We start from the raw sequence: 23,531 nt of genomic DNA, 5'->3' as shown, positions 1-23,531 counted from the left end.
GAGGCCGTAAAAGAAAGTTCGCAGAAGGAACTGAAGGCGATCCCGGGCCTGGACTTACAAGGCTTGTTTCGATGATTGAAAAAGGAGGTGGCATATGTGTATCGCTTCAGAAGGAGCATATTTTGAGGGGACAAAATAAATATTACTGAAGATTACAAATTTTTCGTTTTATTTACAATTTCCGGAAACTTTTTGGTCACAATGTATGTTATTTTACCAATATTTCAACTGAATTATTTTCTGTACTTTATTTATACCCTCAATATTGTCGGATCATCTTCATTTAGCGACATTCAATGTTTCGTCAACGCTGCGGGACGCTCGAAGTGACCTTGTTTCTCTTCTGTATCGAGTTTTTCATTATATAGAATTCTGATCAATAGAGTTAGTATTGTAGTTGTAAGCTGAATATCTTTTCACAAACTATTTATGTGTGTCCCTATTAAGTAGTGGAGGGATATTGAGTGTAGCACAGATTTATATAATATTTCTTAACTAGAGCGTCGTTATTTCTTATTTGTAGCGACAGTGCATCCACACTTCATGGCAGCGAGGGAAGCTTGCGGTTTTGGCAGGAGAAGGCAATTAAAAATTATTTATAAAAATACTGAGGTAAGTGCAACATTGTTTAACTGTACTCTTCATAAGCTAAAACAGCCGATCATTGTGCAATACATAGCGGGTATTCCGGGGTCTACACTCACTGCCTGCTTTGCGTGGTCATAAATAAAATTCGTGATGCTCGCAAAATAAACGAGTTGGTGATTTTTACCCTCTTTGTGTATTAATAAATCATATTCGTTCTTCTGAAGGTATAGTTTTTCTTTTCTCCTGCCCTTCTGAGCCCAGTACTAATCTCAAATACTTCCATTTAATGGGTTTTCAAATGTTTTGCTCAGCTATTTTTGAATGATCACCAACATTTATACAAATGCCTATCGTATGATAATGTAATCGCTTGTGTGTATGTGTTTTGCTTTTTGGCACCAGCGAATATTTCGAATTAATGTGTGCGAAGGCAGCTGTAATTAATAGTGAGGCAAAGTTCAGCCAGAACCCTCAGAGCAGCACAACATGTGGCAGACACACACCCCCAAACACCAATCACACACCTACCAATGTTGCCTGTGTGGGTTTGAAATGAGTGGGACAGGTGCAGTCGCCAGTCACCACACAAAATTGATTTGTCATATTGACATTTTGTTTACGAATTTCAAACCTGCTGTCAAATCAAAAACACTGCATTTCAGGCTAACGGCTTTTCTGCTCGCCTGCGGTGAACTCTCGCCCCATTGACATTTTGATGACCCATTGTCGTTTTGGTGTTTTTTGTATTTACACTGGTGTTTTGCTCAGTGTTTTCTGGTTCTATTTATTTATTTATAGAAATTATTTAGATTTTGTCGAAAAGCACTCCTGACTGTACAAAACTAAGTTAAGTAAACTCTGCACATGTGACCTGTCAAACAAAAAGGTTTTCAAATAATTAAAATTATGCGGCCTGAAAGTGTAAAAATAAATAATTAGATTTTTATGATTTCTAAATTTAAAATGCATTTAATTATTTTCATATACCAAAATTTATTTGCGAACTTTGTCTGGTGAGGCGTCGAAAGTAGCCAGTTGTTGTCATGTTGTTGCATGTTAAGGTTCGAAAAATTGTTTGTTGTCATTAATAAAATGAAAAGTACCATAAACAGTTTCGAGTTATCAATCAGAAATGCACACGTCCTTTTCATTCCAAGCAATAACAATTCCATTTCAAATGGTAGCCTCATTTAATCTACTGTCACAAACCCAAAGGTACTAAAAAACAAACCATAAGCGCAGTAATCAATCTATCGTTGCTCACCAGGGTATCCACATTATTTGAACTCAACAATATTAATAAGTATTTATGGTAGTAACTCACATTAGACATAAAGCTCATGGATTAGTAGCATTACTTTCAGTTATATACATACATACATATATATATATATTCACATACATGATGTCATAATAAACACTTTTCCACCAAATCACTCCGTAAACTAAAGCCAATGATCTTAAGAGTAAACTCAAATAGAGAATGTGAATTTAGTTTGTCTTGAGAAAGCAATTTCTCGAAGCACTCTGCACTGTACCGTTTGCTTTACGCGTTCCCACGCACATCGGCTCGTAGCAAATTTAAGATTTATGCGACATTGTAATTAATTCGCACTATCTTAAAACACCTCATCAGCGCAGGCTAGGGGAAAGACTACACATTCAAGAAGAGTGCTGTCGCTGGAAAAGCAGTGTGATGCACGTCTTCGGAGCAGAGAGAAGGGGCAAGAACAGCGAAAATTACGCGTTATGTGCAACCGTGCGCACTTAATGTCATTAAGTATTCAATTTAATACATCAATTTACGCTGAATGCCAGAGAGGGAGCTGAGTACACTCGCCTGAGGACTGCAACTCTATATACTTGTATAATACATAAATGTGTGTACATATGAAGACATGAGAATGTGCACATTTACTTGGTAAATATATACCTTCCCGGCTGTGTGTGTGCTACAGCAATTTAAATCGGCAGCGTGTTGCCAGTACATAACATTCTGGATGTTAAGTAGTTGCTCAGGTGGCAACTTACTTTCTTCATTTTTTTGTAGTCGCTGTTGCTTTCGTTCACTTATATGTGTGTCAGCCACTGATGTTGCACATTAAATTAAATACACAAGTTGCGTTACCCGACGGTCGCACTCGGGTAGTGCAGTAGCCAGCAGATCAGAAGTTTGTGGAAGAGCACAGCATGGAGGCCAGGCACAACTTCAACGCAACTAGAAGCAAGTATGAGCCGTCAGCTGTGGCAACTAAGCAGCACACTTGCAATAAACGATGATAAAGAAACGTTTCCCATTTTGACGCTAATAATGCTGGCGATAATCAGTTATGTAATGAACTGTCACAGCAGCAGCAATACTTATAACGGCAGTATTATTAACAATAACACGCTGACGCCTAGAGGCCGCAGGGCCCTTTGTCTTTAAAATGCTGTCCGCAGCGCGTCAAGGCGAGTGATGACAGATTTTTCATTTTATAACTGGTTTATTGACGAAATTATCGATGGTTAATCGTCGGAGTTTTTTGCTAATAAAAATATATATCTTTAAGTAAGGAAGAAACCAATAAATCTGTTAAATGTTGTGTTGAGATGTCTTGGCTTTATTGAATTTTTTGAGTTGCCTGATTTGCTCCCTGCCAGTCAACGCTCTTCCAGCATTTACCAACAATGTGTCTCTAATTGTATGTGTGTTCGTATTTGGGTAGCGTTGTACTTTTGTTGGATGCTCCACGAGGTTTCTCAAGAGTTTCAACTTACAACATGTTGCTCTTGTGCAGCGCAACTCAAGGCGGCTTCCGGCACACACTTAATAAACTCACTTATTTCTTACATGCAGCAGGTGCATAAACTTTGCTCATAAGCAAATGTATTTTGTTGTCTGCTATTTAATTTCGTCGCGTGGAACTTTTGTTTGACTTCACTAGAATTTAGCTTTCCTGTTTGGAGACGTGAGGGGTTGAAGTTTGCTTGCGCTTGTTCACCTCTCAGCCGGTTCTCCGGTTGTGGTGCGAATATGCTTCGATTCGTTTTGGACCCCCTTCACTGCGAAAGCCACTTGATTGTATTCCCTTAAAAGCAGTGGACCTAGTTTGACCATGTACAACTAGTATAACGGAAACTGTATTTGCGCTAAATTGGACTAAGCGCGTTAAAAGAGCTTAGATCCCAACAAAACAGAGTATATATGGTGCCATGGAGTCCCCACTCATTTGTTGTTATTTCACTGATGGCAGTGATGGAAAATAGCGAAAGCTCATTAAGTGTCAAAGGTGCCACGTTGCATCACCTGTACTACCATGTACGTGTAAGCTCACACGTGTGGCGGTAATTGGTTTTTTGTTGGCTTGTTGTTGAAGTTGATTGGTAGTTTGTGGCACTATGGATGCCGCTTGGCCGAGTCGAGATAACTAGCCACTCGCTAATTGCACCATTTACCACATAAACAGCAATCCAATATGGAGCCAACAAAATTGAATTTGAGTGTCTACAATTAGAAAACACTTAAAAGCACGTAAGCTCAAAGTAACGGCGAGCTCAGCAAATATCGCCAACACATTTATAAAACAAATATTATTTTGAATGAATATGATTTTCAACACAATACAGCGTGTACTATATTTTCGACTCTTGTTACTTGCCACCATTTCATTTCCCTCCTCTTTACAAGTGTAATTATCAACTAAAAAGGATACGCTTTTCATTATAGCCGATTCATTAGAATTTCAAGCAGGTATTAGCAAGGAGTTAAAGAGCCACTCATGTTTGTGATTACAACAATAAATAACTTGCGTGTAAACCGAGAAGAAGCTTCAAATCTGTTTAGATTAAATGCTTTTCCGCCACGAAGCTCTTATTAGCAGAGATGGTCGCACCCTTTATCAATATTCTCCACCACTACCTTTCTACACGACTGTTCTTTTAATTTATGTCTTTAGAGCTTATATGTGTGTTTTTCATAGCTTGCTGCTTCACTTTTATCACAATATCTACCTACTGTAAGCTGACTTCCTGCTTGGCAGCATGTTGGGAGCCGCTGGCAACATTGGGCAAACGGTGTTTTATGGTTGTCATGTTGAGGACGTGTAATTTATGATGTTTCACGCTGCTGCTGTGGTTATTGGCGCTTGCTGGCAACTAACAGTCGCTGCTATGGCCTCCTGCCGGGGCGAGTGTGCTGTGCTTGTTGCTGGCGCTTTGATTACGCGCTTCAGTGGCTGGTTCATCAGATTTTCCATCATTTATTATTCAGCGGAATGCGCAATGCTGCTGCAAGGCTTCGTTAAGGAATCTATGTTCAGCGGTTCTGTCCATCTAGCGAAAAGATGAAAATGTTGAATAGAGGGCTAAAGGCTATGGAATTCAGAAAGTAATAACCAATATAAAGATATCTAAAAGGAATACACACCTTTTTATTCTTTAAGACGCAGAACAAAATCTTCCTTTGATTCTACCACCACAAATACTTACTTAATCTCGGATGAGATCCTATTTGATTAATAGCAAGGAAGTGAATATAGCTAAAAATGCCCAGAAATATTTGGAAAAAAACTGATCGCCAACACGTTTTCTGGTGCGAAAATCCACAGCTTGGATGTGGTGTTAAGAATAGTACCAGTATACGCATCAGAGTAATCCAAATCGTTTGTGTTAAAAAGCGTTCATTCGAAATTATATTTAAGAAGCAGCTATATAAACTCATTGCTTTATTTTATCGCTTTGTATACTTTAGTTTTAGGAATATAAACCAGAAAAGCTTTGAAGTTTTAATTCTCGTATTTACAGCAACAATTAAAATTTGACGAGCCAAAAAGAATGCCACACATGCACTTAGAGCAATCTTTGCCGAAGAGCGGAGTAATTTCATTATGAAAATTATTCAAAATTTCAGTGAACGCGTAAAATCGCTAAAGAATGTCCTAACGGTACTAAAAGCTGGCTCATAAAAGTCATTGTTGACTAATAAACGCACGAGCGACAATGCTTGTGATTATTTAACTTTGCATCCTTTTCACAAAAGCTCTGTAAACACAATATTTAAATCAACACAGAGCGAGAAAATTTCGTTGACTGACGGGAGGATAAATAGAGTGTCGTTGAGTGGGAGTGTCCCTGCAGTAGTTTCGCTTTTGTGGTCATGTTTTATGTTTGCGCCGCTATAAACAAAGAAGCTTGTAAGCTGTTGCTCCACGAGAACGGTAAGTACAGTGCGAGTTCTAAAGAAACTGCTGCTTAAAAAAGAAAGGTTGTGGCCGAAAATTAGCTCGAGAAGATCATTTATTTAATTGACAAAACAGTTGGTAGCTTGTACGATGTATGTGACCTTAGGGTCTATTTGATATGAAAGTGTCGCTAAACCATTAGAGACAGTCTAAAACTTAAATTGGAAAGCAGAGATTATACCAAGCATCAATAAAAGAATAAAAAAAAGTAAATATTCTGTGTAACGATTCACTATTAAAATGTCAAATCAGTCTTCCTTTTCGAGTCGCGGTTAAACCTCAAGAAAAAAAAGCAAGACAGAGAAAAAACACAAATTAAATTTCTTGGTAATTGAGTTCGTGAGGATATATCAGTCAAAATTCGTTTAGTTGAATAAATAATAATGGAACAACTCTCCACAAAAGCAAAATATAAAATGGTAATGAAAAAGTAACACCAAGACAAAAGAAGGAAATAACATATAATCGTAATTATGTGGAATAAAAATATACAAGAACCCTAGCGTGATGGCATAATATAATATAATATAACACAAAAACAAAACCAGTCACAATTTTTAGCCAAACCGGAGCTATACAAAAGATATATACATGTATATCTGGGTACTCATGTAAATCGGTGTGTAATTTATGTGACGAGCTCAGCATGCTCGACAACGCATTGAAATGAAAGCGAGCATGCGAACCTTGCAAAAAATATCATATTAATATGCTCTGCCGTGCACAGAGTGTGCCACAACGCACGCTCTCATATTCATATTTAGTGATTCAAAAACTAAGCGAGGGGGAGAAATTATAGAAAATAGTGAAAATATTTTGCTTTGCAGCTTTTTGGCAAGAAAACAGCCGCTGGCGATATCGTGGCATGCTTTCGGGCGCATAGAAATGAACCAATTTTGTAGTGATAGCACGAGTGTGGATGTATACGCGGCTGTACCGTTCTTAAAAGTAAGACACGCATCAGTTTGCTACATAGATTTGTATAGCACCTGTGTACATATACTTATGTGTGAGCAAAGGCTGTAACTAGGCAAATATGCTCGTGGCTGAAGCTCAAATGGCCGTGTGTAAAATTGCTAAACTGTTTACCCACATACATAGTTACATAGACAGTATACTTGTATATATTTGGGTGCGCATAAGCGTGTTTCAGCAACGCTTCCATCTCGACTATTTGCACTCCACTGCATTAGTGTTTGTCACTGCGTCAGATCCTAGAAAATCCTAAGTATCATTACAGTCTAATTAGAATTTTAAATTCGCTTCTTTCTCGTCATGGCACTTGCTCTTTAGATCACCGCTGCTTCACTGGCGCTCCTGCTGTGCTGTCTTTCACTACGAGCTGGCGCCACACACTCGTATTCATATCCAAAGCTCGTAGATTTATGTGAGCATCTACTCATTTTCAACCGGTAACCGCAGGAGTGGAATTGTTGGTGTCTGTTAACCGCATTTAAATTTATGTCTCTATTCATTTACACAAACACATATGCAAACAAACACACACACACACATATTTTATTTGTTTATATATTTTCACTCATTCTAGCAGTGCTTACTCGTTTGTGCATTTTGGAATGCGTCGAATCGGATTAAAGCTTATGCTTTAGATTTATTCGCAATTTAACTTCGTATTTTCCTCAGGATGCATTCCCGGCACTGGTACCGTAAGCAGAGTTGCAGATTCAATTTTACATCTTTAATCTTATCCTAGTTCTTCTTAGTCAGTTCGTATGTGTGTATATTCATTGTGTATATCGTCACCTATAATGCAAAACAACGTATCATCAAAATTCGAAACTGAGTTTTGTACTGATAACAATTCACTACATCATATTGCATATACATATATACAAGACTTTAAACTTCAACTACCAGGTGTAACCATGTTATAACAAAAATTAAAATTTTGTTCCTAAATGAGCAATTTTATATCGTTTTTTCTTTCTTCTGTAAACTTTTGAAAAGTGATAATACGTTATTCTTCATGTTAGATGACGATTTATATGACAATACAACAAAAGTTATTCGCAGTCTGACTATGTGAAGCAAAACCACTTCACTTCAAAATATAAAAAGTCATGTAAATGGATGTCTTCTGTGAAATTTGAAATCATTTCGCATTTTGACAGTCGCAGGTTACGTTCGCAACAAAAGACTCTAGTGTTCCTTGGAAAATTACGTTGGTCGAAATGGTTGCCGTAAATTTTATAATTTCCTTCAAGTTTCGGCCAAACATTTTTTACTTGGATAAACGCGTGTAAGAGCAGAAGCTTTCAAGCTTACTTGTTTGCTAAGACAACTTCATTTTAGCCATTTGAATATCTAGGTTTCGCGTTGACAATCGACAGGCATGCTGTCACCGGCGCTTGTCATCGCGCTCAGCGCGATTATCCGACTTTTATTCTCGAGGCTTTCCCGTCACGTTTATTTGGCAGGTTTCACATTTGTTGTGCGAGAATACCGGTGTAGATGGACGGTGTGAACGGTAGAAAATGCTGGCTTCAAATCTCAAATCTTACTCTTCGATTTCTTGTCTCAGCTTAAGCTCATCCGCATGTTCTTTCTTGGCTGTATGTGTGGTTAGTGGCGCGGCAACTGCTTACTACTCATGCATGAATGTATGTACTCCTCTCATAATTCTCCAATAGATGTGTTCTGCTAATATTTGTTTATGTTTGTGTGTGTTTTTTTTTTTTTTAATTCAAAAGAGGGATGAAGGTTGTTGGATTTATATTTGTTGGATTATATTTTCATTCTTCTTTTCTTGAACCTAACATTTATTCGGTTAAAACGATGTGAGTGAATTCTAACACCGCTAAATTTGAATCGTCGCGTTAAACAAATTAACACGAAACTCATAATGAGAATGGTGAATGCAAGCAATGGTGCTTTATAAAGGACATAATCTTTTTGGTTGTGTTCAATATTAGACACTGTGTGTATCTGATATTCTAATCGAAGCACGACAGAGTTGTATTGCGAAGGAGATTTAGTTGAGTACTTTCGAACAGTTTTCGGAATTTTCGTAGTTTTACTTAAAACCGAGTTCTCGGTTGAATTGTGAAGAGGTATTTTAATTCGAAAATGCCAAAAGAAATAAAGTAAGGAAGTTCTAAGTTCGAGTGTAACCGAACATTTTATACTCTCGCAACTTGCAAGGATCAAAGCCCGGGAAATTACTTCAGGTGTTAGCAAAATTTTATATTAAAGGAAGTATTGATCGGATTCAACCCATTTTTGACACAAAGTCATACTATTGTCGAGAGTTTCATTAATTAATTTTATTATATGAATTTCAATTATTGTATATATCTTACACATTGACCAATATTTCCGGCAAAAAATCAAGTATAGGCACTGGGGTCCACATATTCAGTACTTAGGGGCTTGAACAGTTTTGGTTCGATTTAGACAATTTTTGGTCACAAGGTGGCATACAAGTACTGTAAACGTATTATTCACGCAAAGTTTTACCCTAATATAATCATGGTTGCTTGATTTGCATAGTGGAAAGTGAAAGAATCAGATGCATTTGACGCTTTTAGTATTTTTTAACAGTACCGTTATATGGGGAGTGGGCGGGCTTGTCACCCGATTTTACCCATTTTCACACCGTCAATAGAGGTGCTAAATACATTCGCTTGCAGTGAATTTTGTTATTATTACTTTAGCGGTTTAGGAGATATTCATATTAAACCTATTAGGGGGCGGGAACACGCCCACTTAAAAAAAAAAATTAACTGAAGATGCCCCTCCCTAATGTGATCCTGTATACCAACAGTCTTGTATTTTATTGTGGAGCTTAGTTATGGCAATTTATTTGTTTTTGATTAATGGCGTTTTGTGGGCGTGGCAGTGGTCCAATTACGCCCATCTGCAATACCAACCGTCTCACGGTACCAAGAAACATGTCTACCAAGTTTCATAAAGATATCTCAATTTTTACTCAAGTTACAGCTTGCACGGACGGACGGACAGACAGTCACCCGGATTTCAACTCGTCTCTTCATCCTGATCATTTATATTTACATAACCCTATATCTAACTCGATTAGTTTTAGGTGATACAAACAACCGTTAGGTGAACAAAACTATTATACTCTGTAGCAACAGGTTGCGAGAGTATAATTAATAAAAATATGCGCTCTTTTATATAAGCAATACTTTTTCCAGCAATCGGTTGTACAATAATTTAAAGTGCTTGTGACATGCATGTCGGGAGATAAAAAAGTAAACTACAGCTCATAACGGTAGTTTCTGTTCATATTTAAAACTCTTATTTGAAATCACATAATTCGCAACGACAAAAAGTTTGCAACTCAATTAGTGGCGAAGCGTGACGGTGATTGGCGTTGATTGAGCGAGTAGGTGGCGCCGAAGTTTCCCCGAGCCCAATCGAACACACCTACGCGCGATGGGAAAATGGGCGTGTACTCTACTGGCTTACTGCCAGGCCGCCAGACGTGCGCCGTGGTCGGTCGGCTGACTCGGCTCGCTGGTTCGTGTGCGTGCATTCTCAGTGGGTGTCTGTGCATCTGTGCGCCTCTTCGGCGATGTGTGAAGCGCTGGTGGAGGGATGAGGTTTCATTAATTTTGCGGTTATTTAATTCCATTGTGTTGAATTTGGAATGCGAAAATGAGACAATTCGTGGCGGGCAAAAACACCGCAATATAATTTATTTTTGGCATTTCAATTCATTATTTAATTTATTTGCATAAGCATTGAAAGCGATTACGGCAACAATTCGGGCGGAGACGCGAGAGAACGGCAATGCGGGGAAGATGACAAGTAATGCAATTATAATAAACGAAAGCGATGAAGCAACAACATTTAGTGATAAACACCGACGGCAATGATTTTCCACTTAATTTCATTTAATAAAATACATCTGCAAATGCCAACAGCACACACGCATACCGGCGTAGGCGTAAATGTTTGTGTAGAACACAAAAGCGAAATTGAAAATTCATTTGGGAAATTCTACAATTGATGAATGTAAAACAGTTGAGCTCAACGCGCACATAAACAAACGCGGGCGGCGAAGGAGCAAAGCGCCTCCTCCTTGTTGCATGCAAATTAAATTGAGGCAACGCAGTCATAAACCCAACACATACATACACATGTAAATTAGAATGTTTCCCGTTAACACAAACGCGACGGCGCTTGGCTGAAGTATTGACAAGTATTCGAAGGACTAAGCACACACACGCACACATACTGACTAACATTGATTAACACATGCACCTCTGCACGCACACATCGCCATGTGCATCGCAGTGCCACGAATTTGGAAGCATTCGAAAATTCGCCCTCCATAAATATTAAATACATTACAATAATACAGACACTAGTAGAACCAAACAAAGCAAACAAAGCAAACAAACCAGCTCAAAAGCGACTAAATCTCCAACAAAACTTTGGCATTGCTAACAATGACATCGAATAATGGAGACCCCGGAACTCCAGCCGCACAGCAAAAGAGCAACCTTAGAATGGCGAACAACAATTGTACCGCTATGTGCGATGTCTCCAATATATATGCGAGCAGAGTGAGCAGTCACTTGGTCAGCTTTCAGGACACAACGCGCAGCGAAAGCAGAGTTCGGCAATATGCGGACTGAAAATGGCAAACTGTGAACGGTTAACGGTGAAGACACCGCAACAATTGGCGAATGCCAGCAACGGCAATCTTGTCAATAATAAATTAAATGTCGCGCCATTTCAGCCATTACATTTACATTTATAATTATGTAATTGCGGTGTTGTTAGGTTAAAAGCCTTGAAGTAGACTATACAAATTCAACCACTGCAATTGTTTAGCAAATGTTACCGTTTTCACAGTGACATTTCGTAATTGTAAAGGTGACCGATATTTGGTGTTCTGTCCTACATTAGTTTAATCGTTTAACCAGTCTATTAACAGTAAATTTTGTCATAATAGGGCTAAGTTAAAGGGGAAAATATCGGTTAGGTGGGGAAATAACGGTTTTTTATAAAGCCAGTTGATAAGCAATATTTAAAAGATAGGCGACTACTGAAGACTTAATGACAAATATTTAATTGATGTCAAATGAAGCAAAGTCATTAAACAGTTAGATTTGAAAGTCGGAATACTGTTGCCAACTTCTGAACAAAGGTGAAAATTAAGGGAAAAGAACAGCTTGTCACTTGTCACAACGGATTTGTTGCAGTAAGTGCACAGCGCACCAAACAATACTATCAAGCAGTGCGGTTTAGGTGGCAAAAACCTAACGGAAGTGAACGAAACCATAAATGCAAAATCAACAAAAGAAATCCAAACAAAAATAGCTAAAATTCGCAGTGGTGATCTTTTCAGAAAAGCTTCTCATGTACATATATGACTGTATTTTATGTGAAGCAGACTGCCACGCACGTCCACTTGAACAGGCATGAGTCGATTGTTTGCCGGCAAATCGATCCATCTGCTGTGGCTATTTCCCTTGTATTTGTGTAGAACTGTCTGCAACAATAGGCAGACAGCGGATATGGTTAAAAACGGATATGCCATGGTAATTGCGCCAGCCTACACATCCGTTGGGCAGCGGCGCTTCGAAAAACTTCTCCGACACTTTGCTTGGCTTCACTGCTTTTTGTTTGTTTTTAGGAAAATGGTGAGCTGTAAATTTGTTCTGATTTCGTATTCGCATTCCGTTTGCCATATGAAACCTCACCACTTGAAGAAGCATCGACTGACCAATGTAAATAAAAATTGAAACGAAGCCAGAAGAACGGGCGAAAAACTTCACTCAACATTGACGGAGAAGAATAGCTTTGCGGCTTCCGCGAAAAGCTCGAAACCACTCAGCTCACAAAAACATTTGTATATGTCTGTGTATGGGTATGTTGCAATACGAATTGTCAAGTTGAATTACGATCCGACCGTTTTCTATTCCGTTTCACATTTCTCGCTTTTTACTGCTGTACTAACGGATGTAAACGTACTACAAAGAACAATACCTGCACAAAGAGGGCTGCCGCGACGGCTTAGAATCCATTAGTATGCAAACTTTGTGGGCACATATACATTTAACATGTGTGAAGACATACTACTCCACAAAAGTTTATCAACAAATGTGCCAGCAATAAATAGTTAGAAGTTTAACGGTTATATGTTTATAAATCTGTTTGCATTTCCATGGAAAGGAAACTATAAAACAAACAGCACTTTATGAAATGTTGATTCTTTATGTTTGTTGGCGGACCCACAAAATGATGTAGTCAGTTGAAATGTTGTACTTAAGTTCAGTTCAATAGTTCTATCTATAATTATGAAACTGAAACTTTAGTTCAATTCGAGTGAGTAACAGTTTATAGCCGGTCTCAATTTTACTAAACTTCGTAAATTGAAGTCTTCAAAAAGCTACATAATTCATTTTAGAACGAACATTTATACACTCCTTATTATATTATTGGAACTATAAAGTGTATTAGATTAAGAATCGCAGGATAGTAGTCTCTTCCGATTTCCTGTGCCAGTTCCAAGACTTTCTAGCCACCACCATTCTAAATTAAGTTCCACAGAAAAATCGAAGCATTTTTAGAGGTTTTAGTCGATGGTTCTCTGAAAATGAACACTAAACAACCAATTTGTTTAATACGCTTGCATTGGGGTGTTGTGTGGCTGCTCGGCGAAATGCAACTTGAGGAGCTTTACTTTTATTGCGGAAATTAAAAACCTTGTAAAGTCTTATTTTATGCTGAAATTCCTCCTCTCAGCCAATTTTTATTTTTCATTTTGCTTGCCGTTTTGCTTTTCGCTTTTCTTCTTGTTTAAATCAGCGTTGTTTACTCTGCTGCTCGATAATGAACAAAGGTCAAAGTTAGTTCGTAGTATTGGTATACATTTTGTAACGGTAGTATAGCGCTCGCATAGTTGATGATAAGACAATGTTGCGCCTGCAGTTATTTGATGTCTTATTCTACCCACTCTATGCTCCCCTCATCTTGCTTTGCTGTTATAAGGGAAAGAGCAACTTTCCATGCCATCAGCTTGTGCGCTCCTTTCTGCCGCTGGGTGTTTATTCGGTTGCCTGGTAGTCTATAGTCTAACCGGATTGGTAGGCGTTCTTTGGGGGTTCTCGTAGCCATTTCCGTTTAGGGCGTACTTACGTGGTTTTTCATTAAATTGTCCCTCAATTAAGTTTAATTTAAACTTTGTTAAATTCGTTTTAATAAGGCGCGCTGCTGTCACTGCTGGTGAAAGTTGCTCGCTCAGCTTGTCAGCCGCCACAAAGTTTGCCACAAAGAACTCCACGACAGTGCGTCTGCATGCCTTTGCGGAAAAGTTTTTGCCGGTACGTCAAAGCTTCTTGATATAGGTACCTCGAATTTTATTTACTTAGTTTCAGAGTGAGGCGGGGAATCTGCTGTTCCGTATAACGCAAAGTAGAGGGTGACAAATATAATATTTAAAAATTAAAGAAATGCGTTCGTAAAAAACTGCTTAAAGAGTTATAAACGATTCTGCATATTATTATTCTATTACATATTATTATATTTAATATCTTAGGCTTCATATTAGTAATATTAAAGGTTGAAAATTGAACATTCCTCTCATACTTAAGCAGAAGCTCACTAGAAAGAGAGGAGAGGGATAATATAAGTGGAACCCCTGACAAAAAGTAGTAATCCCGAACACTAAGCGGGATGAATTCCATATTTATTTTCGACATGGGAATCTTCAGTGGAAATCAAATATATTTTTATGCGTATTTGGATTTACCAATTTTTCTCATCATCCTTACACATGTTTGTAGAGATTTGCATATGGGAAATTTCAGTTTGTTTTTTACCTCACAAGTTTCAGAATTTTTCGCCTGCGAACAATCAAACAATAAACAAACTCGCTCAATTTACTTCAGCAGTTCGATGCAGAGCTCGGAGCGGAATTACTTCCAGTTTTCAATAACACACACATGGGAAGGATGAAATATTTGCGCACCTGGGTGCACTTGACCGTTAGCCGAAATAAATGGAAACAAGTTTGCAGCACATAATTTCAACTTTATTTTTACAGTTTATTTTTAATTGAATACTCTTACTTGTTTTCTTCAAACATTCGTTAAGAGTCTTTTTGATTTTCAGAACACAAATTCAATAGATTCCCTACGGTTATTCGGCTATTAACGTTCAATACAATATCCGATGGCAAGTGAATTTTACTTAACTGTATATGCCGATGAATTTATTAATATTTCATTTTATACCAACTTACGTTACATGTACTTTTGCATATATGTAAAATTCAGAGCTTACACGGAAACTGTGGTTAGATTCTCTAATGTTAGAGCTTATTTCTTTATAAAAAAAACCTATTCGGGAGACCGATAAAACTGAGAAATAATCTAATAAAGCACCCGTGAAATTCCAACCTTCCTAGTGGTATTTGTATATTTGTGTCTTGCTTTGTACTTAGAAACCTATGTGTCCTTGCGATGACTTCTAATCAGAATTATCATATTATCTGTTGAAAAATAAGCCTTCATTATGTCGTTTTAGTTAATTGTTTTCAAATACGAAAATATAAACGCTCCTCGTGAATATGTATGTGTATTCGAGCTAGAGCATTTTATACTGCAATGCAAACTCTTTACACATTAAGCGGAGTAATTTAATGTTCTCAATGCTTCTTTTTCTCCAACAACGAGTTGAATATTAAGTGGATCCTTGCACAGGAAAGCCTTCTTTCGTATTTATTTCAATGCAGAAATATGAAGCAAAATATTACACATACATATGTGTGTACTCATATACTTACACATTTATAAACTGTTCGTATTTTTCAACTGATTTATTTTAATAGTTTTTATTCATTTGCGGAAGAGGAACTTTCAGGTGTACGAGGTGGACCAATTAATTTTCGCTTGGGTTCCTTTCTTACCTATTCCTTTCTTATTGTAAAGGTTTTTATGATTATTGCTTAATTTTTCATTATGTGCTTTGTTAAAAGCGTATATTTATGCGAAGTTACAAAGTGAAATGGTAAATATTATATTTGAAGATGAATGCGATAACTTGACAAAAACAAAGGAGAAACGAACAATGAAGCTAACCACAGATTCTGGCCCGAACCCCAAATGTCCACAACAAAGCACCTGTGCAATGCCAAAATCCGTGTGTGCTTTAAAAGGTTTTCTCTGAGTAAAAACAAAAACTCGTTCCGCTCTTTCTTATAGAAGTTTTCTGAACAGTGGTATGCAAGTAGGCTCCAAAGGTAATGTGAAGAAACCGGCAGTAGCAGAAGGTAGTTTTCCTTACAATAGGAATGCAGAACCAATCTAAATAAATATATTTTTCGTAAAAAGCTAGCCTATGGATAACACACCTTAAAATACAATAGTGAATTGGTCCAGAACGAACTGTGTTTGTAATCAGTTTTTATTAAGCAACGAAAACTATCCTTGAGACTCATGGCCAGAAATGGTGCAAAACAGGTGCGGAACTAATGGATATATCTAGTAAGATTCTAGTGAATCGTGTACACAAAGATAAAAAACTCTTCTGCTTCCCACATGGGTACTGTACAGTTCCTTTAATATGAACAGCTTGATCATAAAATTAACTTACGGATTCGCAAATACCGCTGACCAAATTTAGAAATACTGAAGAAAAAAATGAGCAACATCCACTTTTTAAAATACTTTCTTTTATTTATCGTTCACTGCGCTTGCCAGTCATTGTACGACCGCTTACTTTCGATTGAGATGCTGAACCTGACATCTCGTTTATGAAGTCATATTCCCAGATATGAATTTTGCATTACTTATTCATTTATGCGTACATAACGTAACCCTTGTCAATCCAGCGGCGCCGCAGTTGACAGACTGCGCCTTTCAGCTTTTCTGTTTATGTGCTCGTGCCAAGACTGTCTGCACGGTCTCATTGGTACCCGAAACGCTTAGGAATGTGAAGCTCAAGAATTTTATTTACAAATGCCGTTCGCTCATACATTTATATGAAACGTTTACTCGTTTAGTGTGACATCAGTCACTGGCAACTGCAATGCTAACACCACACTTTATACACACATTCGGATATTATACACACATGCGTACATGAAGGGCGCGGAGTGCCTGCAAAATCATCGGCAAATAGCATAAAACTAAGAGAATGAACAACATAGCAAAACGGTAACCAGAACTCCTTTCGAAGTACTCAGCAGAAACTGTTCAGTACTCTCTCTGGATCTTTCATAATTTATTGTAGAAAACAGTTTATACAGTGATGGGTAACACAATACGATAGGCCCGGTCCCGGCTTAAAACCTCATTAAATTAAGTAATGAAATTGCTAATATTGAACAACACAACCAACAGGATACCTCAACTCAAGCCAAAAGCTAGCGGCTCAAGCCACTTTCTCAACTTTGTTCGGCTTGCGGTTTCCCTTTAAGAAATGAACAGCTTCAGCTTTTATTGCATGAGAAAAATTAAATGGAAAATTTGTGGAAGAAAAACGAAAAGTATGCCCTGTCTTTTTCAAGAGCTCTCTACAGAAAACAGTCAAGGAGAATGTGGAGAGCGCTAGCCGAGTGCGTCTGCCAGAAAAGTAGCAAGTAGCGACGCCATTGGTCTTTTTCTGCTGGCATTTTTCCTGGAACTCCGACCCACTTGTCTGGCTGTCAAAACCGACTGAGCAATTTTTGGCATCAAAAGCGCAACAAAAACAATGTAGCGCAGAGCGAAAGAGGCATCACTTACAACCGACATTGCCGTCGTGTTCACAGCAGCAGCTACGGCGACATCACTGCCCACTGTGTGTATTGATTTTTTTATATTTATTTCTTTTTTTAAATTTTTCTTTTCGCTGTTTCTCGGTTTTGACTTTGGTTTTATTGCATATCTTATTTCATTGCCTCTGCTTTTCGGCTACTTCGCCTCTAGCCCGTTTTTTGGCTTCGGTAGTTTTGTGCTTGCAAATTCGGTCCTCGAGCTTATAGATGTATAGCCGCAGCGTAAGCTTTTCTCGCAAAGAAGTTATCGCTGGCAGCAGTATCGTAGCCCATTCTTGTGGCTTTTCCGAATTTCTGCCAAATTTCGCATCTTTTTGAAAATATGCGCACACATTTGATTCAATATATGGAGTCAATTCAGTGCAACTACAAACGCATATTACATTGCATATGTTCTTTTAACTAGTTAGATCCACACGAAAACTTTGTAAGTTAAAATGTTCGCGAACTTTAGTTTTTTTTTTCTATAAAAGATAAATTCGAACACATCGATAGCGCGCTGCTTCTCTGATAAAATATTTATTGAGCCAAATACAAGTGGGCATATTGGTATTTTGGCACGTTTGTGTAAGGAAGTATTCGTAAGGTAACGGTGAAATATGTTGAGCTCGCAAATGTATTAAACAACGCAACCAATTGTAAGATCTTATATGTGACAACCTTTGTCTTTCATGTTATACCTTGACTAGTTCCCAATTACCGAATATGAAGACCTCCGTTCCGGTTTATACTAAAAGTATTAAATTTTATTTTCCAGAAAAAAGAGTGGGCAACATTTCTTAAAATCGTTTCCTTTCCATAGGCGGCAAAATGAATAAACGATAAGAGTAATATCAGTACAGAACTTTCACCAACTAATATGGGTTGGGTACTCAGGGTTGCTTATATCAAACAACAGCACTAGTTATACATATTGTTACTACAAAAATGCACCTGTGGATTATGGCTTCGGTGCAGCTGAAATTTAGGTTTTTTCTTAATGCTTTTGTGTTTCTCATATTTAGAAATATTCTTATCAGTGAGACAATTGCTCCACATTTCCTCACTTTTGAAGCATTTTACATATACTCACTTAATTCATAAAGTGTATAAGCACATTTAAGTTTAATTATCAATTATTTCAAGTTTGTTGCACCTATTTCGCTACTAATATTACACCTTTGTTGCCGCTCAAGTTCAGCCCGGCGTAATAAATTAACGCTGTAATCTGAATGTATTAGTGCAATAAATTAATTTTCGTGCGCCAAACTAAGGCCCTCTATCATGGGGTTCGTTGCTTTTTATTCTGCGCGAAGCTCAAGGTTATACAAGGCAGTGATGATAAAAATGAAAGGAAACCCCAGGTGGTAATGTTATCCTCCTGCTACACTATAAAGTCTTGACATGTTGGCAAAGTCACGATTCGGCACTGTTACTAAATAGAGTTAAAGGAAAAACTAATATGCTTTATGTCAATTTTTCTACTCAACGTATTTATTTCCAACATGTTTGCTATCCTGGCTAAATTGTTATTTGATCGTAAATCAATTAGAAAGAATTTTCCTTCATTGACTTTCTGCGCTGCAAATTGAACCACACGTCTTGTTTTATTTTGAATGTTGGCACTCTCTGCGGAGATTTGCTATGCACAATGCAGTTGCCCCCAACAATTCTCCAGAAAATCGTTCTCCACTTTGCTCTTTTCAACAATAAAAGTTAGAGCACTAAACAGTTTTGTCTGGGTGTGCTAAACGCTTGCTAAATGTAATGACGCCCCTAAGTATGCTATACTTCAACAGCTCAGTTATTTTAAATTTTTACCAATTTACTTGATCCTCAGTGAATGTTCAAACACCAGCTGGTCCATTGCAGGCACCGCTTCCTTCTTAAAATTCTCATCGCCATTTTAGCAATTTGGTATTTCAACCTTTAAAGTTCCTTTCATGGCGCATGCGGAGGTGTGGGGGTGTGACTGCACGCTTTAGTATATGCTATAAAAAAATTACACCTTTGTCTTTGCTGTTGTTGCTACTTTGGTTGGAGAGCGAACAGGGGTGGCCTTCGCCACAACTCTTCATACCCTTACAAGTGTATATGTGGATGTGTGAAGGTTCTTGTAAGTATGCACATGTGTCAGTGTGTTACAGCGCAATTTAAAGTAGAATTGCTTGCGTTCAGATAACTGTACGCGCTCGCTGATCGCTCCCAAATGGAACATTCAATTTTAAATTGCATTATTTCACTTCATTTGCGGTGTGCGTGTATGGCATATGCAACTCCACATTCACTACGGTAGAGTATGCTAATATGCTATGCTAGCTTTGGTCCTATATATGTATATTAGCCTATCAGAGTAACTCCATCAGTCGAGAATTCTGTAAAGTGTAAAAAATATTGACTCTTTTAGTTTTTTTTTTAACCTCTATGCAGAGTAATTTAAGCCAGAGATCCATAAGTGTGTGAGGAGTAGCATCAACATGTTTGATGACTAGCGGACAGTGGTTTCAAGGGTTCTCACCTCATTTCATGGCATTCTGCACAAACGTTGCTGAAAAATATGTTATTATCTTCTGTCTAGTATAAAATAATTTGGTTAGAAAAACCATTTCATTTTGCTTTGAGCCCTGCTCGTTTGAACACAGCCACACTCCAACAAAAGGCAGTCAGTTATTGATCCGCTTCGCAAAGCTGAAAATGCCACAACACTTACAAAAACAGTAAAATGTATATCTACTTTATGTTAAAAGTCTTTATGAGGTTCCCGACTTCCTTACACACAGACTGGGAAAAGGCGAACGTTCACGAAAAGAGGCTTCAGGAATCTTTGTTCCGTTGTAACAAAAAATCTGTAAGATTGTGTGTGTGAGTTTGTGTGCTTTTCGCTATCCATCTGTCTGGGACACTTGCGCAGCTAATGGACTGACTAACTAAATTAAACGTCTTGTCAACAGATGCCCCTGCGGCCCCCTTTGCGCTGCCCCGAAGCATTCTTGGCGATCTGTGTTGGGTGCGCCTAATGAAATTACTTAAATACTTATTGACTGCCTTTTTATGGCAAAACAATACATATGTTTACTTAACGCTACAAATACAATTGCACATTAGTGCTTTCACAGCCAGCCGTCGTTGCCCCCGTTGGTGACAAACAAACGAAACAATGCTTTCGAAAATTTAAAAGTTTTTTAAGATACAAAATTATTAAAGACAAAATGCTCACTGCCAAGTGTGATTTAATTACTTTCCAATACAATGTCAGTAATGTGCTGGGAGAGCGGTAAATATTGGGGCACAGAGACATTTGTATTTGCATTTGTTAACATTTGCGCTTGCTGATTTAATGTCAATTCAAAACCTCTTTTGCAACATCCATCATTATTCCAAATAAATGAGAACTTTGCACAATATTTGCGCGCAATTAAGCCACTTCGCCTACATTGTCAGCTCATATCAGCTGCAGTAATATGCTCCAAGGTCATTGCAACCATTCTGCTGAAATGTGCAGTCGAACACACACATATGCGGCAGCTCTCGTGAAGGCTATCACCAATGCCTTTCTAGGTATTAGCCATGGTCGTGACCACGTGAGAACTTGCACCTAGTTTGTATGTGAGGATACGTACTCTTCGTGGCGCTGCATAATGTCATCTTTCCAAATTTGAATTTCCTCTTCTTGCACGTTCTTTGTTGCTTCCTACCTCTTAAAATTTACGCGGAATTGCATCTACCTGATTTATGCATGCCAACATCCATGCACAATGCGCACCTATGTACACGTGTGTATGTGAGTATGAACTCGTGTGGCCAAGGAGCGAGCTCCCACACGGAAGATGCAGCGCATGGATGGACTACGAATTTTTAAGTGGCAAATGTGTAAATGTTATGAAAGCGAGAAGGGCTGCTAATGTATGTGCGTCATATCTTTTTAAACAAGAATATGTGTTTGTGTGCGTAGTAGTAGAATATTTAAAACAATTTATTTAAGGCATGCAAAAACACTCTTTTCTACACCAATTACAGATTTTTGGCTTGGAAAGAAAACGAGAGAGCACTAGAATGAAGTAAGTGATTCAAAAGTGAGCTCAAGGGCACATGTACAGTTCACGAAATAAGTATAGTGTACAAACTAAAAATCTCTTTTTAATCTTAATATTTCATTTGCAGTTTTTTTAGAATTTTTTTTAATATAGTAAACCCAGAGATTTATTAATACAAAATGAAAAATTTTAAATTGTTTCTTATTAACAGAAAAATACAGAAAATTTTTCTCTTCGTACGAAAAAAGTATAGCGTGGAAACAAATATTTCATTTCAAATCAACCTTAGTTAAAATTTTAATAATTTATATATACGTCTTCCATTTGGCTTCAATGCACTTTCTGAGTTCCCTCAAGGAATCAAATTGACGACCACTGAAATAAACTTGTTGCGAAAGTAAGGTCCTAGATATTTCATTGGATTCAAGTCGGAGCTTATGTCCGGCCAATCCATTAATGGCATATTTCTATCTGAAAAGAATCACTTTGTTTCCTCGCAAAAATGTTCCGAAAGTTTATTAAAATGTTGTCCAATAGATCAATGTTATTCAGCGCATTCATTTTATGCGTTATAAAATGAATTAGAGTTTCCCCATTGTACTCAAAAGCCCCAATACTATGAGGGACCCCCAGAAAAATTCTTGAATGTCTTTATTCCAGTGGTCGGCTAATATCTCTCCAATATTTGTCGTTACCATCGGGGCCATCTAGATTAAATTATTTTTCGTCACTAAAAACCTTTTTTCCATTCATCGTCCCGCAACAAGTGCCTTGGAGCATATTGCATCCTAGCAGTTTTGTGACGAGGTATCCACTTAGGTTGAGCGGTTCGTTTAACATACTGGATGTTGGTGTTTTCTTTTAAAATTTGCTGGACCCGACGGGTGGACACTTTTAAATTTAGTTGGTGCTTAATGTTTGCTGGGGAAATATTTTTATTCACTGCCAAACGCTTTATTTGCCGCCTCGACCGTTCATTAAACTTTATCGGACGTCCCCTTCTTTTTATTGTTCCATACTTTTCGGGGTTTTTTAAAAAGGAACATACGGTTTTTTGATTACGATGTAACTTTTCGGCTATATCTCTAATTTTAGCACCACACTCTCGCATTGTCAAGATTTGAGTGTTTGTTGGCAAATAATCGGTTTCATTACAAAGCATTGCTGCAATCGCAGCTCTGCTCAAAGAGCAGAAAAACAATCCTTTTATACGTAATTATTTGTTTATAAACATTTATCTTTAATCTGCAAAATTGCTTTCCTCTCTTCGCTTTCTAACAACAAAATCAACAATTTATATTTATATTTTGCTTTCAATTTAATTTTGCTAATTTTATTTACATTGCAATCAGTTTTTCTATTCTACTAGCTTCCAAATACTATGGATGAAACCAAAATAGCAACAACAGCATGTGGACAGAGAATTAGTCCTTTTAGGCTTCCGAAAACACTACACACACATGCAAATGCCAGTGTGAGCTTCTGTAATTGCTGGGATTTATTTAAAAGCTATATTCGCATTCGTACAACAATTGAAACAATTGTTTATTATTTTTATGGGTTTATTGTTATTCCTATTTGTATATTTACGCAAAAGGACTGAAAATAAATTTCGCAAATTTTCAACTTTTATGGTCAGAGTTTGGCTTTGCTGAGACGCCTATTCCAACAATTATTGCTGGAGGCTACTAGCACGAGAGTGTGCCTTGAAAGTTTAGTTATAACTGTACCAATTTACTGACACACTTACATGCAATCCATTTAAATGAAAGTTTCTCGAATGCTCGAGCTTTTGTGAGTGTTAGAGGTACGAGGAGTGTGGAATTGTATTTTCACCACTGCCGCTGGGATACGATTAGGCATAATATATATTATATATTTTGAAAAAGAGAGCTACCCTTGCAAAAAATTAGTTAACAAGTTGGCCACAGTGTGGGAACGGGATGTAGTAGA

The 23,531-nt window shown here is 37.7% G+C and overlaps 1 protein-coding gene across 1 annotated transcript in view; it reads left to right on the top strand.

The window, feature by feature from the left end:
• The window catches only part of LOC106618405 (Octopamine beta2 receptor), a 133,563-nt gene that overhangs the window by 63,711 nt on the left and 46,321 nt on the right, over window positions 1-23,531 (top strand). Inside the window, exon 2 of the mRNA XM_070106123.1 lies at window positions 524-612. The gene's annotated coding sequence lies outside the window, so the exon portion shown is untranslated. The remainder of the gene's footprint in view (window positions 1-523; window positions 613-23,531) is intronic.

This window comes from Bactrocera oleae, chromosome 2 (genome assembly GCF_042242935.1).
Source record: "Bactrocera oleae isolate idBacOlea1 chromosome 2, idBacOlea1, whole genome shotgun sequence".
NCBI lineage: Eukaryota > Metazoa > Arthropoda > Insecta > Diptera > Tephritidae > Bactrocera > Bactrocera oleae.
This window is presented reverse-complemented; position numbering and strand designations above follow the sequence as displayed.